The 15,553-nt window shown below is 46.8% G+C and overlaps 1 long non-coding RNA gene across 1 annotated transcript; it reads right to left on the bottom strand.

The window, feature by feature from the left end:
* Positions 1–753: 753 nt before the first annotated feature.
* Positions 754–11,367, bottom strand: LOC117795664. Its single transcript, XR_004619759.1, has 2 exons — positions 11,272–11,367; positions 754–1,050 (listed from the first exon to the last, which is right to left on the bottom strand). It is a non-coding gene; the product is annotated as an uncharacterized LOC117795664 (long non-coding RNA).
* Positions 11,368–15,553: the final 4,186 nt, after the last annotated feature.

Here is a 15,553-nt window from a genome sequence, read left to right on the forward strand (position 1 = left end):
GGGAGTACACTCGTGATAAGATGCATTCCCGTGAAAGGATGGCACAAATAAAAGGAAAATAAATGCTGATGATATTTGGTGAGCCCTAAATCAAGTAAACTAATCTGGCTAAAGCAGGCATTTCCGATTAGCAACTAGAAGAACAGACCGATAAACTGAGTCCAAATAACTTTAATGTAGGAAGGGGAGCTTCAAGACCATTCGCCAATGCCCTCTGTAGCAGAAGCGGTCAGTGTCCCATCAGTAGACCTTTGCCCTTAAACTTCAGTGCCTACCAGCTCAATATCCAACTACCAGCACCTGCTTTGCATTGCCTTGGTGCTTTTTTTTTTTTTTTTTTTTGTCCCTGAAGCCCACTCTGCCTATGCAACAGGCCAGAAGTACTGGGGAAATAATGTCTATGAAAAGTAACCCTCAGTTAATGATTGATGGGAGTTGGTGTATAAATACTCCAGCTCAGGTGGACTCACTCTAAGACAGGCATTCTATACTGCTTCCCAGAGTCGCCTCGATAGAATTAAATCCCAGTTGCCCACAATGGTAATTTGCTTTAAAGTGCACTTTAATGGCTGCCTTCCCTTTCCTGTCTGTCAACTGCACTCCTCAACTGGCATTTCCTCAGATCACTTCCCAATAAACTACTTGCTTTGGGGAAAACCCAAACTAAGATATGGTTTTCATATAAAAAAATAAAGCCAGGATGTGGATTACTTTGACTAAGTGCTATAACAAAGTGAACCAAAATATGCAGTGTTTCAAACAAAATACATGTTTATTTCTCTCCTTGTAATAGTCCAGGATGAAAATACAGACTTTGCTCCAGGGAGTCATCTTGTGAACCCAGGTCATTGGGGGAGCTTTGTCATCCTCCACATGTGGCTTCCATTAGTATCATTCTCAGCCAGCAAGCAGGAACAGGAAGGTGCAAGTACGAGACGACAATTACTCCCATCACTTCTGCTTGCATTCCACTGGTAAGAACTTAGTCACAAGGGTTTACACAACTGCAAGGGAGGCTGGGAAATGTAGTCCAGCTGGGCAGGTATGTGCCTAGCAAGAAAAGAATAAATTGGTGGTGAGAAGTGGCAGACAGGAGTCCCTGACATTGGGAGATTAGGTGATTGCCCAAGTGCATACAGCCAGTTAGTGGACAAATAGAACCATAAGCCTCTGCCCACCTCTTGTTTCCTTCTACCCTGATGTTGATTCCAACCAGACTATGGCAGGTCTCAAACGTCTTGCTTATGAGTCTGATATTCTGCAGGATCCATCTCCTCTCCTCACAGAGTCAGCAAAGCAGAATAAATCCTTGGAACCCCTCTCAAGTTCAGTCTATACTAGGCTGCTGGATTGAACTTTCTGGCCAAAGCAAATGGCACAGGGAGTCCACAGTCCCCACTGTCTATGACCCTCTCTTTCAAGCAGAACCGGCCAGACTCACACTTAACCCATGTTGTCCCTTGGTATATATTTGTAAAAAAAAAAAGAAGAAGAAGAAGACAACAAAATAATAATGGTTGTCTTCCTCAACTTTAGTTTATTGCCATACCCCTAAACAGTGTCTTAAAAAGACATACACATCTACAATAACAATGGTGTGAACAGTGTCCTTAGAGTAAGGTGAAGCTCAACCTATCGATTGTAATCATAACTCCTGGGGGGGGCAGAAGGAGAGGAAAGAATCATGGAGCTGGTTGACATCCACGATGATCAGAGACATTTTACAGTCATCCTTGAGCAATCAGGACTTGTTTCNGGGCAGAAGGAGAGGAAAGAAGCATGGAGCTGGTTGACATCCACGATGATCAGAGACATTTTACAGTCATCCTTGAGCAATCAGGACTTGTTTCTGTGGCTTGCAATTATCCACAGGCCGGTAAGTGCTAAAGCTCGTTTCTTTTGAACCCAGTATCAGCACCCAGCACAGCTTATTTCGGTATTAAATTAGACGAGAATGAGAGGAGACAGGTTTATCTAAGTGAATCCTGTTCATGACTTTTTACATGCTAACCTATATTTTTCAAACTCAGTTTTTTAGTGGATTTGGGTCTAAGCTGGCCACATATGTAGAAATTGCCTTTNACATGCTACCTATATTTTTCAAACTCAGTTTTTTAGTGGATTTGGGTCTAAGCTGGCCACATATGTAGAAATTGCCTTTTTTTTAAGGGAAATCAAATGAATTGAAAGAATTTGTTTATTGGGAGAATTTTTTTAATGGCTCTGCACTGTTCTTTCCCCTCAAATTAAAAAATATATATATTTTGGGGCGCCTGGGTGGCTCAGTCGTTAAGCATCTGCCTTTGGCTCAGGGCGTGATCCCGAAGTTCTGGGATCGAGCCCCACGTCAGGCTCTTCCGCTGGGAGCCTGCTTTTTCCTCTCCCACTCCCCCTGCTTGTGTTCCCTCTCTCGCTGGCTGTCTCTCTCTGTGTCAAATAAATAAATAAATAAAATCTTTTAAAAAATATGTATATATATGTATTTTTATCCTTGAGGAAGATAGTAACTTTTAAAAATCATTATTATGCTCCTTGTCCATTCTGTAACTTTTCTCAAGAGAGAAGGTTTATTTCTTTTACTATTGGTTGGAAATACCCAGGATATGTGTCATTTAAATTACTGAATACCACCTAATACTGTATTTTCCATATTTTTACTGCACGTGTACGTGAGTAGCAGTTACCTTCGATTTGAACTCTACAAAGTAAAGTGATACTCTAAATTATTTTTGCCAACAATTTCTGGTTATGTTCAGCAAACCTCCCTCCAAATGCGGACCTCAGTCTCATTTAGGAAACTGCTGAAAATATGTGTCTAATCACCAAGAAGCCAAGCATTTATCAAGATAATCCTTCCAAACTCATCAACTTTAATGGTATCCAGACGGCTTTTCTGGAGAGGGCTCATTAGTTAAAAAAAATAAAATAAAAAAGAAGAGAAAGAAAGAAAGAAAGAAAGAAAGAAAGAAAGAAAGAAAGAAAGAAAAGCCAGCCTCAAAATTTCAATGGTCTGTGGCTTTACTTACATAGGCAAAAACAGAGTTCCCTGCCTTATTGTTTAATAGCCATTTTCTGCCCATCTACTGCCTTGAAAAATAGTCAAACAAATGTAAAGAAGATAAATATCAAGCATAAACGAACTACCGCCAAAGGGGATAGGTTATGTGCATAAAAATGAGTAACATTAGAGCTGCAGATTAAGAAACTGAATACGTTGGTGTTTAAAATTAGAATGGTTCCCAATAGAATTGATAATGTTCCATTTAAGAATGAAATGTTTTCAAATCACTCCGCTGACTGGAAGTCTGAATCAAAGTCAGAAATTAATAAAAAGATGCAGACAGAGACCCTTAATCATAAATAACAGAGATGATTTGTATGCTTTTAAAGCTTGCAAGGCCCAGGGAAAAAACCTAATGAAATGCAAGAAGAAAATGTTTTTTTAAAAAAATACAAATGAATGTGCTTGGTTGAAATGCTATTGTTGTATTCTTGTGACACAATGACTTGTTTTCTGGAAAAGTAATTCTTCAATTGAGCCAGGCAAGCATTGTATTCATTGTGAAGTTGTATATTTAGACCTGTAGTCTGAAGGGCTTGCCTGTTTTTAAAGCTCAGTGCTACCCCAGGCTCATTAGAGTACAAGGGCAAAGCTCGATCATATTGCTGCTTGGACACTACTTACAACTTCAGGGTACTTTTCAGTAGCTTCAAGTACTTAGATTGTCAGCAGTGAAGGAAGTAGAAAACATATTGAATGGGTGAGGTGTATACATCAAACATATAGGAATGTATAGACAGAGATAAGGATCCCAGTCGAACATCCTGTTACAGTGAAGTCAGAGCAGAACAATTCCAGGGTAAACACAGACTTGTAGTCAAAAGAGCTGCAATGCACAGGTTGCAAAAATTACAGCAGTCTGAGTCTCATTCAAGATCAAATGGTTCTTTTCTAGACTTAATGTCAGGAATAGCATTCTGCTATGGGTGGCAGAAAGATAAAGGAGCATAATTGTAGCCATGAAATCTTTAGTATAGAGACAGGAATGTCAAAGGAGAAGTGTCTAAATTCAGGTCCCTATTGACAACAGTGTGGCATCATAGTACAAGTGCTTCCTTCCAAACTGGGGCCAACTCAACATTTTGGCTGACATACTTGTGCCTTGTGGGAAGTTGGTATCAGGATGGGTGTGGGAGGCCCTGGCTGGGGGGCCAAGGTTGGTTGGAGGAATGGGGAGAAGTAGGTTAAGGACTATAGGCAGCCAAAATAATTCACCTCTGCTTTCTGGTAATTCAATTTGTCTATTATGTATTTATTTTTGGAATAAATAATACCTGCATGAAGGGAAAAATTGAAAGGTACTAAAAGTAATCCAGTGAAAAGTTGGTCTCCCTCTCACCCACCTACCCTGTACCCCTTCCAGTAGATATTTGCATACATAGATGCAGTAAATTTCAATCCATGATATTAAAGAAAGCAGCCCCCTACCTCAAGCCCTCCACAACACCCAAGCCTTCTTCCCTTCAGGCAGGTCTTCACTCAGTACCCCCTCCCCAACAGGTCTATTAATGTCAGGGTCTTTGATACACGACCTGCTGACACCGTGATGACCCAGGCATTTTTCTTTTCTTTTCTTTTTTTTTTTTTTTAGGGGTAGGGTTATTACTTAATGACTCATTGTACACATTGTCGTCTGCTGATGTTTAAAAGATAAGAAGACGTTTGTCTGGGAGGACGCCTGGGGCCCTTAGAGGACGCTGGGAGACCATGCCAAAACGTTTCCAAACTGAATAGTCATTGGGCTGCCAGATAATTCAGAAACTATTTGTATGAGCTGTTTATCAAATTATTAACCGCACAGATGTTGTTTGGCTGAAGAGCAGCTGAATCCCCTCTCTGGCAGCCACGGAGACAAAGGTCTCCAGGAATAATTGGAGATGTGCATGGAATATTAAATTAATTTACTGCTCTTAATTCTTATGCAAATTCTGACCTCCGATGGCGCCTATCAATTACCCCGAGCGTAGTGAAAGCGAAGGCGACAGTTTCTTTTCTTCTCTTTGCTTTTTTTTTAAGAACTCGAAAAGGAAATATTTGCAATAAGCAGGCGGTAGGAGCACCGCGTAACTGGAATTATTTAATTGAATCTCCAAGTTTTCAGGGATGTCCATAGAGGATAAAACCCCAGGACTCAGGGGAGGGAGGGGTGCGGAGGGCGGAGGAATTTGTTGGTTTGACTGTATACTTGCGGGCGACGGAAAACTACAGCAAAGAGCAGGGACCGGTGATGGCAAATAACACATTGGACTGCAGGCGGTCACCCGCGTTGGTGATCCCGAGAGCTGAGGGTTAGCGCCTCGTTCCTTCGAGGCCGGCGATTCGGTCTAAACACCGCGAGCTTGGCAAACCCGGGTCAGGCTTGGAAGCGCCTTTGCGCCGCTTTCCTCGGCCGCAGCCTGTAAGGTCTGCTGAGCTCTGGCATCCCTTTACTTATCTTTTAAGGGTTTTGACCCGTCTTTACAACCCCTCCCCCACTCCCCCCCAAGTCGTTGTTTGCAAAACCAAACCACAAAGCTGCGCGCTCCTGTTCGACACCTACGGAAATCCCGGATAGGCCGAAATGCGATTTAATCGTCCCGTGCATGAAGAAGTGATACCCACCCTTTTCTCAGAATTAAGCAAACGCCCGGGCTTTGTCTGCGCTTGTGGCTTAAACTCTGTGCGGTTTCCAAGCCCCGGTGGTGGGTTGTAAAACTGGGGTCTCTTAGTCTTTCATCATCCTTTGAATAAGGAAAACCAAATCGGGCGCATAATGTCATCAGCCCCGGCTCGACCTCGCCGGGACCTCGGCAGCCCGATGATGTCGCCAGCGGCCCCCGGCGCAGTCACGACGCGCCGCCTTTCAGCTCCTCGCGGCCCCCACAAAAGCCAGACAACAATATCAATTAATCATGCAGCCGGCAAACAAGGAGATTTATCCCGCGACAAACAGCCCCACCGAGAGCCGCTGAATGGGTGTGATTAGCATGTGAAAAGGCGAGCAAAACTCCGCGGTTCAACAGCTAAAGAGCAATTTGATGGGGCTGGGATGGGGAAATTACTTGATTAGCGTCCATCGGAGGAGAGCCCGGTAACTGCCCCTCGGCCGGGAATCCGACAGGGGAACAAAACGCGCTGGTAAACGCGGCGACGTGGAGGGAGTGCGGGCGAGGGAGGGTGGCGCGGGGGCCTGCACTGCCGAGTCGAGATGGGGGACGGGGGCGGGAATAGTAAGCAAAGGGGGTGACGTTCTAGCCCGGGCCAGAGCCTGAGGCCGAAGCCTACAGGAGCTGCGACAACTGGTGCTCGCCGCCCTCACCTAGGGCTCCCAGGCAAGGACAGGGCGGACACAAGGCTCCCTACCCAGTGCTGGAGGACGACCTTGAACGCGCCGCCCGGGCTCTGGTCGGAAAGAGAGTGAGAGAGGTGCGTGAGGAGGAAAGGCCCACCCGCGCGGTCCCGAGAGTCCCCTTTGGGGACCCCAAGGCGCAGCCAGCCGCGGCAACGGCCTCCGCCTGCTCTAGGGCTCCAGCACCGGGTCAGGGTCTCGAAGACCGAGGCGCGGCGGTTCCACCCGTAGCTCTGCGGTTCCCTTCTCGCCTGCAGAGAAGATTGGAGCCGGGCAAGACGTGTTTTCCGGCTCCTCCGAATTTGATCACCCTGTTCCTGACTCCTAGAAAAGCTGAGGCGTTTGGGCTTGGCATTTAACAAGAAAAGGGTTCCTTGGCTGCGCCCCCACGGGGAGGTAGTGGGAAATTGGGAGAGAATTCCCTGAGTGAGAGGGGCTGGAGCAGAGAGCGACACGGGGTGGAGAGGCCCGGCCTGGGGGTAGGGACCTGGATGGAGCAGGAGTCGGGGCTCTCCCTGGGCTCGGTGGGCAACCCCGGGCCTGCCTAGGACCCAGACGCACAGGGCCAGAGCTGGCAGCTGGGAAACAGCGCCTCGCGGTCTCGTCCTAGGTCCGGAGGGCAGCTTTTCAAAGACCCGAGACACAACCCGGCCCAGGGTTTGGTGTGGGCCCGCACACTCGAGGCTCAGGGACTGCGCTTTTATTTGCTGGGGAGAAGATTGAAAGTGACGAAACGCAGCTCAGTTTCTGCAGGGCAAGGCCAAGTGGAGGGTGCGGGCACGCTCAGACCCCCCATCACCTCATCTAGGGCGGGCGCCCGCCGCCTTCTCCTCAACCCCGGACACTGCCCCGGAGCTAATGTCTGCGCCAAACCCTGCGAGACGAATTTAGTTTCTCACTGGACCTGCCAGTAACCTTCCCTCTGGACGCATGCCCACAACCCCTGCTCCCTGGCTCCTCCCACTGCCAGGGAAGGGAAAAGGCTCCCACCCAGTTCCCTAAGGCCCAGAATAACTCCCTCCCGGGCTCGGGATCCACTAAAAGGGTCCTTCCAGCTCACGCCTGGAATCGGGGTGCACAGGTGAGTCCCCGAGATGCGGCCTTCATTTTACCTGAGGGAGAATCTAATTCCGCCTTCGTGAAGTACATTAGCACAAATCTAATAAAGACTTCAAGAGACAGATTCACAAAGGCCCGGGCCGTCTTAAATTCACCCAGACCTTGGCACAAATAAAACAAGCACCAAGGAGTCAAATCTTGTTTTACATAAAAGGGTCGTGAAACGCCCCCATCGAGCTGAACAATTGTCACCCAGTTGAACAGAGTGTCTATTAAACCACAGCTCGTGGCTGATTTCAAAAAGCTTAATTCTTTCTGAAATGTCTCTGGCGGCGGGTTTGCAGCGAACTCGAGCTCATCCCGCTCCCTTTCTTTCTCCCTCCTTCTCTTCCTCTGGACTCCTCGCTGAAGCCACAGTGAGGCTCCTTCCTGTTTCTGTCCCCAGTCGGACCCCTTGAGCCACAGCTCCCGGCTTGGCGCGGGTGCTGAGGTCAGGCGAGGGGCTGGGGGGCGCGGCAGCCCGCAGGTCTGCAGCGCTCACGGGTAAGCAGAACGTGGCGGCCGTGGCACTCTCCAGGTGGGATCCCAAGACCCGCGAACCTGGAGGGCGCACACCCCGACTGCGAACCCCAGACCCTCGGCTGTCTCCAAACGCCAAAGCCCTGCAGGCAGTGCGGCGGCACCCACGGAAATCTGTGCCTTGCGCACCCGCCCACCTCTCTCTGCTCTTCACTAACTCGTGGCGTGTCCCGAAGCGCTTTCTCCGGGCGGCTAGGGCTGTTCGTCTTAATCCCAAAGCCAAGTGGTCGAACCATCTCTAAATTGGCGGGCGGAGGGGGCGGTGGCAGGAAACCGGATGGCTAAATGCCTTTGCCTGCAGGGTGGCAGAGCTGTTCCCTCCAATAGCGGGAGCTCAGGGCTGGCTTTGTAGTTATTTTTACAAGTTCTGCCCGGCGCCCATCATGTTGCCCTGAAAAGCAAAAGAGGCCGCTGCAATTTATTCCAATGGGCGGTTTTTAAGAAGCTGGCAATTTGAACCGGCTGGGTGTTATTTAGTGCAATATGAAATCAAATGATCCTATTTCTCAAATAACAGTGTCTGTGAGGAGAAGTGAATCCTCTGAAAGGGTAATTGTCTGCTGATAGTGTTTCCCATTATACCCGATCTTGGCCTAAATGGTGTTCGGCAGCAGGGCTGAGAGTGAGGGGTGAAATCAATGCGCGAACTCGCCCTCGGGAGGCAGGAAAAGGTAGGACCGCTCGCGTCCCGGCAGGTTGAATGCACAATGCCACCCGATGCGCCACCGATTTCGACGTCATTTTGCAGGTGTCCGACATCATTAGATAGGAGAGATCTTGTGGATGAAAGAAAAAGAGCTCTTCCTCTTTTTGCAACTTTGGGAGTCTTAGAAATTGGAGCTGGCCCTCGCGTTCACAGTATCCTAGCGTCCTTTAGTCAGACTACTGTTTGACAATAATCTGGGAAATAAAACCTAAGTTGGAGCCCTTCGTCCCAACACGTTCCTATTGTGAACGCGGAGTCCCTCCTTCCAAGGACACGCTTCTGTCTAGGACTTTCCCAGTCCGATTTCTGGAACTCTAATATCTGGGAAAGGTATTGTGTCCACCAGGCGTCTGTTATTTACACCGTAGGTGGCACTTTTTGCAGGAAAAAGTTGGCCCTGAGCTTTCAAGTTGTCCTCCGTGGGCCCAGCCACTGTTTTTGGTGGAAACCAGATAAAAGGGTGCAGCTTGCGTCTGAGAAAGGCACGGAGGAGGAACAAACCTAAGGAAAATTTTAAGAACAGGGACAAAAGTGGCAGTCCACAATCTCCTGTCTGGCTTTGGGGCATGTCAGTATGCAGGGGTCCAGTGCCAGTGTGCACACTGGTGATGTCCCAGGCTACCTCTCTGCAGAATCATTCCCAGATACAGAGGCGTCGCGGGCAGCATCCTTGCCTATGAAACCTTTTTACTTATTACTCAGATGCCTTGAGGGGGTGGCCTCCTCCTCAGAGCCTTCGGGCCTGGACAGGGAGGAGTTTGGCCAGAACAAAGCCACCACCGGGGATACAAGAGCTTCCAGGGACACACTCAGGCCAAAGACCAAAGAGGACTTCTGGGTGTGTTCCCTCCACCCCACCGTACTCTTCCAACTTTTTTCCTAAGAAGCATTTTGTGTGTTCCGAATATCCTGGGTTTGTAGGTACAGCCTACCTACACCCTTTGCTAATTTGGGTTATTTCACCTAAGCCTCCTAGAACAGATTTGTGGTTTGTTTCTGCTCAGGCAGGTTCATTTTCATAGTCTCTTTGGCTGTTTTATATATAATATATATTATATGTACATATATTACATATAATATATAGTATATATACATATATTACATACATATTATATATATATATATATATATATATATATATATATATAATATATCCCCCATACTGTGACCTTCGTTTACAAGTCTGTTGGTTGCTACTGATTTTCCCCCTTGCTTGGCGCGACTTCCAAATTTTTAAAGAAGTCAAGGAAGGATGGTGATCCCTGCATATCTGAGGAACCCGGCCTAGGAAGCTTCTATCCCTTTCTTGGAGGGAGGTTCTGCCCCCGCACCTGGAGCCCAAAGCACCGGACACCGGCCATTCCTGGAGCTCTTCCGGGCCCTCTAGTTGAAGGGCGGCAGGCAGCCTGGGTTCAGGCTGCGGCATCCCCTCCAGGATTCGTTGTCCGGCTGAAAATCCAGCCAGCACCGGTCCTCCTGCCGGTCCGGGGCATGGCTTGGACACACACCCTCCGGAGCACTGATCCGACGTTTTCATTTCTCACCCTCCTGCTCGCCGTCTGAACAGTTTCCTAGGTTTCCTAGGGTCTTCTCGGGGACATCCTCGTCTCTCGAGGGCCTGCCCTCCCTTGCTGAATGTGAAGCCCTTCGATGCGACCACGAAGAGGCAACGCTCCGTCTGGCCCACCGAGGGGCTTCTCCCTCCAACACTGCCGTCCTCCGCGCAGACTGGGCGCTCTGCATTGCCGCAAGAGCAGCCACCTACCTCTCTCCTGGAGGAACTGCGCCATGGCCGCGGGGACGGTGCGGGCAGCCGGCCCCCGTACCCAAGCCGGCCCACGCGGGGCGTTCGCCTCCAAACCTGTGCTTACACTTTCAGAGGAAGGGGTGGCCACGCCCGAGCCTTCCCGAGATCCTTTAAGGAGAAGGAAGTGACAGCAAGGAGTCCCTCCAGTAACCTCAAAGGGGCTTAGATCGGATTCCCGCGCCTCCTCCCCAATAAATCAAGCTGGGAACCCCGGAGACTGTCAGCGTCTGTCCGCTTTCCGGAGACTTCAGGCTCCTGCGTAGCTTTATACTCCCTCTCTCCCCCGGACGTGCCTAAACCTAAGCTGGCGTGGACCCCGCCCGGCACGGGACAAGGCTGGGTCCGCGGCTGGGGAGGAGAGGGGCTTTGGGGGCTCAACCCGGCCACCACCTCCTCGCCTGCAGAGAAATCCTCTCCAAGTCCACGCGCGGGGGGCGGGGGCCCGGTGCAAACCCAGCTGGGCCAGGCCCCGTGTCCCCTCTTCCCAGGGGTCTCGGGGTCCCAAGGACTCCCTAAACCCCTGTGGCAGAGGGACTGGGGATTTAAGAAAGAGATCTTCCCTTGCTTGGGGCTATCGCCCGGCCCCTCCGCGCCTTTGCCGGGAGAACAGCCGGCCGCTCGCCCAGCTCTTCTGCTCAGACGCGAGCTGCCCGGTGCCGGTACCTCCCGCTTCGGCTCTGCGAGCCACCAAACCCGAATCCCGCCGCCCTCCCCTCCCGAGGCCCACTGACCTTGGGAAGGCGCGGACCCGCAGCTTGCCGAGCCTGCCAGGCACTGAGCGAAGGAAGAGTGCGGTTCGCACTCAGCCGAGACCCGCAGGCTCCGCGGCGTCGGCCCTGGCGGGCGAGGGAGCGCAGAGCTCCCCCCCCCACGCCTTATAATTTAATCACACGCGATATTAAATTATCAAGCCGCTCATTAATCGTCATGCGAGTTACTGGGACTCAGCACGCCGCCGCGTGTTTTGACAGCCGAGACCCGTTCTCGGGGTCGGGGTGTGTCTGGGTTTTGGGGGTGGGGGGGTGTCGAAGCACTCTCGAGAAACACTGCGAGTCCCACGCGGGCTGATGGGGCCTCTTGCCTGGAAAAAGATTAGGAAAAGCGCAGGCTGGCCTTCCGAGTTTGGTCGAGGGTCTGTCAAAAGCCCAAAGGCATCCCTCCGGGCCCCTTTCTTAATATTTGGATTTCGATCACGATGATTAAGAGAGCCGGCAGCGGATCAATCAACAGCATCTTAATTTGCAGTTTTTCCGGACGGTGAATTTGACCCGAATCTGTGCATCTTCATTACCTACTGTGGACGGTGTGAAATTAATGCGTTTGAAATACACATGAAATCATATCACTGAAGTCATTTCAAAGGACAACTTTTCCCCCAACTCAAAGAGGCTTTCTTGCCTTTTGCATACTGTAGATGTCAAGAAAGGAAAATAAAGGTTTTTTTTTTTTTAAATTCAATCCTTAATTTGAGGCTTTCTCTTTAAAAATAATCGATGTGTTTCACTCTAACGTCTTAGAAACTGATTTATTTCCTAGGTATTTTTTCTCTTTCCCTACGTCTATTAGGTGGATCTTCAAACAATGAATATGCCGATTAAATGAAAGTTCCTAGTATTTGATTCTATACAATGGAGAAGCAAGTGCTCATAAAAAGTTGTCTTAGTGACACAGAGGAGGCTAATTAGTTCTCAGCATTCAGGATGTAACACACCAGCAGAACAATAAACAAAAGAAAGAGCATCCCCTCCTCTGGAGAGGGTAATGTAGATATGAATCTGTCAACCAACATATCTTTTTAAAAATATCCACTTTGAAATTCATCTTTGAGAGAAATGTAATTCCCAGATTAAGTCTTTTCCCACTTTAGCAGAAGCAAAGGCTAGTGTGTGGCAAGAGAAGGCCAGTTCCAGCAGCTGCGGATTCAGTTAAGTTGGAAAGTAAAGTTTTCTAAACAAGCTGCAGAACAAATCAAATTATGTCCCTTAAAAAATATAACATAAAAATATATGTCAAACTAAAGTAAATTCTAAATTCTTAGCACCTAAATTGCATTTTACCTTTTCAGCCAGAAAAGTGTGATCAATTTAGTAAGTAAGTACATACATCCTAACCCTGTGGTTAAGTTTCATCACAGAACCTGGGGTGCCTGGGTGGCACAGCGGTTAAGCGTCTGCCTTCACGCTCAGGGCGTGATCCCGGCGTTATGGGATCGAGCCCCACATCAGGCTCCTCCGCTATGAGCCTGCTTCTTCCTCTCCCAGTCCCCCTGCTTGTGTTCCCTCTCTCGTTGTGTCTCTATCTCTGTCAAATAAATAAATAAAATCTTTTAAAAAAAAGTTTTAGCACAGAACATTATTGATATTATTACTTGTATCCAAGACCATTCTTGAGATATTCTCTCTCCTATTAATCTGTTCTCTGTATTTTTCTACCCTACTCACTAACACACACAGAGATAGGTATCAAAAACTCAACACACACATACACACACACAGAGCTAAGTGAATTTCATAAATCCTAAAGAAGCTAGTGGTGAGGGGAAGGTATAGTACGTGGACATTTCTTTTTTTAAATAAACCAATGGAGAAAAAAAAATCTTGACTCTCTTTGTCCAGGCAGTTCATGCCTATGTATGTTCTGCAATGATAGGAACATTTGTTGTTTGGATGGAGAGATCACTTTCTATCCAAGGAGCCCTTTCTTGTTAAAGTGGGCCACTGGCAACAGTTTGCTAAAAATCATATCTGAAGACTGTTTTAAAACAAGAAGCTTTCAACATAACCTAATTATCCAGCAGTGTGGAATGATGGATTGGGTAATTGTCTACTTCTCATGTAGAATGTGGATCAAGGCTACATGAGAAGCTTGCAAGAAAATTTAAAACAATATTTTGTTGAATGAGCCATCAAAATTGAGAAAAATTAAATTTTTCCATTCATTTGCTTGTTTTTCTTCCTGATACTGCTTTTGCAGTCGTCATCCATTTGACTCTTACAGGAATGCTGGAGGTGTGACTGTGGAATGGGAATTTACTCTTTCCTGCTCATGCTTGGGAAAGTTACACAACATATTCACGGCACAGAACAATAAGTGAGAACCCACATTCTTTGACTCCCTGTCCGGTGCTCTCCAAGCAACATCTGTTTATATATGGCTACTATGCACTTCACATTTTTCTTTTGTGAGCCCTCCCCCATCACTTGATAAAATCAAGCAGTTGATTATTCTGAAACTTTTTCAGAACATAACAAATATGGAAGTACTCTTGATTGGGAGTCAACTTAGCCCCTAGTTTAGGCTCTGACCTTGGACACATTATTCTATATCACTTCTGTTGGGTTCTCCCAGCAGCTGACCTTGAGACAAAGATTTGAGGGCAAATGAATTTTTCAGGAGGTGATCTCAGGAAGCAACACAGACGGAAAGCAGGGAAGAGAAACAGTGAATGGAAGTCAGCAGTAAAGAGTGAATTATCAAGCAAGTTAACATTGGCTGCAACTGGAACTTAATTGTGCTAGGGGAGCTCTGGGAAGCAAGGGAATTGTAGTATCCAACTCTTGTCAATTATTGGTTTAGAACTGCAGGGGGTGGGTGTGAATTTCCTGTAGCTGCAGATCTCTCTCGCAAGAAGCACAGCAGACCCTGGACACTGGAGAAAACCCTGAGGCAAAGAGTTGCAGGTGCTGATAGTTGGCTGGCCGGCCAACATACATGGAAATGGTGAGTGCCATTATATTTTCCAAAAATACCCACAAGTAAATCTCCCAGCCCATATGTTCTATGGTGTGGCCTTGCCGCTCTCCCATAAAAGGATGCAACTATTTCTCCACCCTCTTGAATCTGAGTAAGCCCATTACTGCTTTGACCAATAGAACATAGTGGAATTAACACTGTACTAGCTCCAGGCCGAGGCCTTAACTGGCCCAGCAGCCTCCATTTCTTATTTCTTGGAATGCTGGCTCCTAGGACACTCCCTCTCAGAACCCAGCCACCATGCTGAGAGAATTCCAAACCAACTGAGAGGGATCAGGTTGCCATGGTCAAGAACCTGAGCCGAACTTCCAGCTGATGGCCAGCACCAACCACCATGGGATTGACACATCTTGGGTATCCAACCCAACAGAGCCTTCGGAAGACATGTAACATACAAGAGGCCAAATGATGGTTGAATTTTATGTGTCAACTTGGCTAGGCTATAGGACTCAGTTATTTAATCTAACACTAATCCAGGTGTTGCTGTGAGGTATTTTGTAGATGTAGTTAACATCTAAAACCAGCCAACTTTATATAAGAAGATCATCCTCAAATATGTGGGTAGGCTAAGAGAAAACTGAAGTTAAGAGAAGAAATTCTGCCTTAAGACTGCTGCAGCAATTCCTGCCTAAGTTTCCAGCCAATTCCTTAAAAAAAGATTTTAAAAAGTATACATATATAATTATACAATATATAAATTATAATATGAGTTACATAATATTTATATTTATGTTTATATTTATTTATATAATTAATATATTAATTACTATGATTATATAATTGTTATTTTGTAATATAATTATATTTACATGTTTTTCTTATATAATATATAATACAAATTTATATAATTATGATTATTATAACTAGAATTATTTATATTTATATTAATTTATGTCATGTATTATATTGATATTGTATAATATTTATAAATTATAAAAGCAATTACATACATAAATATATAATATGTAAGTATTTATGTATTATGTATTTATGTATTATATAAATGGCTCTGTTTCTTTGGAAAGACCTGACTGAAACATACTCCAAGCAAGAACCACCCAGCTGAGCCCAATCAACCCACAGAACCATGAAAGTTAATAAAAAAGCATTTATCACGTGACAACAGATATCGGAACACTGACAGTGTTTACTATTTCTGCTTTTCGGGGGGGGGTCTCAGTTTTGTAATTTCTACAGTGAATATCTTCTTATAGATTTATTTTTTAGATCTTTTCAAAATTTCTTGTTCTCAAATTCCCA

Source organism: Ailuropoda melanoleuca, chromosome 13 (genome assembly GCF_002007445.2).
Source record: "Ailuropoda melanoleuca isolate Jingjing chromosome 13, ASM200744v2, whole genome shotgun sequence".
In the NCBI taxonomy this organism is placed as follows: Eukaryota; Metazoa; Chordata; class Mammalia; order Carnivora; family Ursidae; genus Ailuropoda; species Ailuropoda melanoleuca.